We start from the raw sequence: 4,152 nt of genomic DNA, 5'->3' as shown, positions 1-4,152 counted from the left end.
CGCTTGGGAACTTCCATATGCCACGAGGGCAGCCCTAAAAAGCAGAGGGGGGAAAAGAAATCATGAGGGCGGGGGAGAGGGATCCATGAGGAGGATGGGATGAACATATACACACACAAAAGAGTCTCTATCCAATAGACGACGAACAGGGACCCCTACGCCACCTTCTGGAATCCAAACGCCAAAACCACAAAGCAGAGTTCCCGCCATGGCGCAGTGGAAATGAGTCCGACCAGGAACCATGAGGTTGCAGGTTCGATGCCTGTCCACCTCGCTCAGTGGGTAAAGGATCCGGTGTTGCCGTGAGCTGTGGTGTTGGTCCCAGACGCGGCTCGGACCTGGCATTCCTGTTTCTGTGGTGTAGGAGGTCAGCAGCTAAAGCCTCCGATTCGATCCGTCATCTGGGAACCTCCATATGCCGTGGGTGTGGCCCTCAACACACACACACACACACACACACACGCACGCACGCACGCACGCACACACGCACACGCACACGCACACGCACACACACACACACTCTGGAACCCCCTAAATGGGAGAAAACCGGACACAGTAGTTTTTTAGGGGTCCAGTCTCTGTGACAGGTGAGGATATCAGGCTTGCATCGAGGGAGGGAAGGCTTCACCCCACGCAGAAAACACACCCACCTACCCACCGACCGACCTTCCTTCCTTCTTTCCTTCCTTCCTTCCTTCCTTCCTTCATGAGAGAACAGTTGGATGACCCATCCTAAGTGTCGGTTGAATGAAGTCTAGTTACCAGGGTTCAGAGTGGGGGAGGGAGAGGGGTAGGAAGTCTGAAGCCTCTGGCGACTCTCCGAAATGTTCTCCCCCCAGGGTGACAGAGCCAGCAGGTCAGGCACTGCCTTCTCTAGAAACCTTCCTGCCCATGTCCAAGGGGGTGTGGGGGGTTGGGGGTGTGGGGCAGGGAGTGGGCCAGGGAGCCTGGAGAAACCCAGACCACCAAGCGGCCATTCTCCCATCGCCCCGACTGTTTGTTGAATGAACATAATGGACGTGATCCAAGTCTGCCACGCCGCCGCCGCCGCCGCCGCCGCCGCCACCACCACTTTCTCCATCATCTCCCCCACCCCCTTGCCTGCAGCCATCTTTGAAAAGGCTGCTGTTGTGGCTGCCTTTGCATGAAAGTGAGTGAGGACCCCTCCCTAATACGGAGTGTTTCAGTCCCTGGTGTCTCTGACAGCTCGCTCATGTATTGGTTGTGAACCATCTTGCCTTGAGGATTTGGAGGATTCGTGAACATTGCAGGAGCCATGGGAGCAGTGAAGTCCTTATCGCCAACCCGACACCCCCCCCCCCCAAATTTCGTGGCAGGGAGCACACTTTTCTTTCACCCAAGAGATTTATTTCCTGCTTTCTGAAGAGAGAAGGAAAGGAGGGTCAGAATGGTCCTCTGGTGTCTGGTGTCCTGTCCCTTTCATTGCACACACTCCTAGTGCCACTGCGGGAGGCACGTTCGGGGCGCGGGGTGGGGTGGGGGTGGGGGACCTGCTGCACGCACCCGCCCCTCACTTTCAAATGCGAAACTCAAGGAGGATGTGAATGTCCTCCATGCCACCGATCAGGTGAACGGGATGGCTTTCTAGGGAAATCCTGGTGTTTCCTTTCACTGCCATGACGAACACCCAGAAACAACCCTGTAAGTTCATACAACTTTGTCAGTCAACTGTATTCCAATAAAATGAAAAAGCAAGACACAGACACACCCACACGCACACACACACACACGCGCGCGCACACACGCACCCCAACCCAGAACCAAACACCCTCTCCTGAAATGGGGGGGCGGGCCCACCGGAGAATGAGCAAGAGAATTCCAGAGTCGGTAGGAAAGTGTCATCTGCAGCGGTGTGAAAAACCCCAAGCTCTTTTCTTCCTGTCAAGGTGAATAAACTTTGTTAATGGGAGTGGGTGCCCTCAGTGTGCCCTCCGAGAGGAAAGGCAGGGAGCATTTTCTCCCTGAAGAGCTTAGTGCTGTCATAGCACTGACGGACAGGATGAACGATCGGTGAGAGGTGGCAGCAGCAGTGGTGGCCGCCTGCACTGCCTGGGCGGATTGGAAACATAGACGAGCCACCAAGACTGCGTGTGACACCCCCGTGGGCCACCCCCCCCCCCCCCCGTCTGTACAGTGACAAGAGTCCTTTGGGGGAAAAGGGAGGGTGGGTGCTCTTCCAGTGTGTCTGTCTGCATTCACCAGGTGTGGGAGAGAAGACAGATGTTTGTTTCCACTATCGTTCGGAGGACTTGCCCAAGAGTACCACGTCCCCCCAAAGATAGCACCGGAAGAGAGATGCACGAGGTTTCTGAATGCATGCCGTGGGTGCTCCAGGCTGCCTCCAGGCCGCCCCCTCGCCCTCGCCCTCCCCCTCCCCCTTGCCAGAGGCAGACGTTCCTTGAAACAGCTGGCTTTGAACTTGGGCTTCTAGAGGAAGGTTTTTCTCCTGCTTTCAAGACGGGAAGAAGAGGGTGTCCGTCTCACATCCGTCCTTTCCAGAGGGCCCTGGATTCCAGATCCTCCACATGCCAGCGCCAAAGCCGAAGCGGTCGGTCTGGGGGTGCCCCATTCGGGTTCCCTCCCCACACACCTGCACGCGCGCGCGCACACACACACACACACACACACGCACGCACCGGGAACAGTGTGATCTCCCACGCCCCCGAAAAGCTTCAGAATGGCCTCAGTCCGAGGCAGTAGACCTATGTATGTCCTCACACCTGTTCAAATAATGTCTGCCCTCAGCCCCACCATCCCCTGCCTCTTTTAAGGACAAAGGCACTGTAGGTTTCCCTGGGGAAGGGAGACTCCATGGCATGTAAATCACAGTCTTAAGGAAAAGGATAATAGCATATGCCGGGGGGGGGGGGGGGGGGGGGAGAAAGAAGGGGGGGGAGGGGGGGGACCCGCGGTGGTGTGCTTGTGAGGGAGAGAGACAGAGACAGACAGGGAGGGACGGAGGATAGGCAGACAGTGAGAGGCAGAATCAGAGGGAGAAAGAGGAGGAGGGGAGAGAGACAGAGAAAGTGAAACAGAGCTAGGTATAGAGGACGCTGTGGCTGGGTCGGATTCTGCGTGTTCTCAGTGAAGTCGTCCTAAGGCCTCTGGAGGTCCAGATCACTGCTTGGGGCCGGAAGTCTGTCTGCCCTTCCCTACCCATCTGAAGAGCTGTGGTTTGGGCTTTCCAGCCGGGAACCCCTCTTTCTGCCTCTTTGTCCAACACACAAGGTTCGTGGGACCCAGAAATCCCATTCTGAGAGCACCCTAGGAACAGTCCTTTCCATACGGCGCAGGAGGCCCCTGTGCCAAGAGATCCAAAGTCTGGAGCCTCTGTTCTCCCCCCCCCCCCCCCTTCCCTCCACGGACAAAATCTTGCCTTGTATTCCTTTTTTTCTCAGGGACTCTGAAGGACATGTATCATTGTACAACCATGGGGAAGATGCTTCCATTCCCTCTGGAATGATGGATGTGGTCGCATGTCTCAAGGAGGCTCCAATTCTTTGAGCAGGACTCCCGATGGTGCCATCCCATCGTCCCTCCCCTCCCCTCCCCTCCGGCTCGCTCGGTCACGGTTCCCCTCCTTTTTCCTCCCCTCCAGGTTATCTTCAGGTCTGCCGCCCACTTGTAACTCCTCCCCCACTTGGAAGTGGCCTCTTCCGGCCCCGAACTTGGTCGTCCCAGGCCCACCCCGGGAGCCATCTGGCGGACCTTTTCGGAGACTATAAAAAGCAGCCTACGGCAGGGGGCGTCGCAGGACCAACGAACGCATCGGGATGGATCGCTGTGTGGCGACATGGATTCTCCAGGCAGGGCAGGCATAAGGCCTGGACTCTTTCCTCCTGGAGCCCATTTCTTCATCCGTGGCCTTGAAGACGAACCACGCCGACCACGGACCGTGGACCTTGGCCTTCACCTTTCATTTCCGAACGGCAGCCAGGGCATCCATTGTCACCACCGCGGAAAAGGTGTCCACAAAAAGGACAGGTGAGCACCTCCATGGCATGCAGTGTCATCGCCACCCCCACCCCGGCTTTAAAGGGTCCTCTTTCAAGTAATCACGTTGCCACAGCTGGGACTTGGATCGGATCCCTGGCTCCGGAACCCCATATGACCTGGGGCCGGCCAATGCAT

This window comes from Sus scrofa, chromosome 8, assembly GCF_054392235.1.
Source record: "Sus scrofa isolate SSC_HxYL_T2T_F1_AM1 chromosome 8, Sscrofa_HxYL_maternal_Yorkshire_Landrace_v2.0, whole genome shotgun sequence".
Classification (NCBI taxonomy): Eukaryota; Metazoa; Chordata; class Mammalia; order Artiodactyla; family Suidae; genus Sus; species Sus scrofa.
Note: the sequence above shows the minus strand (reverse complement) of the source record.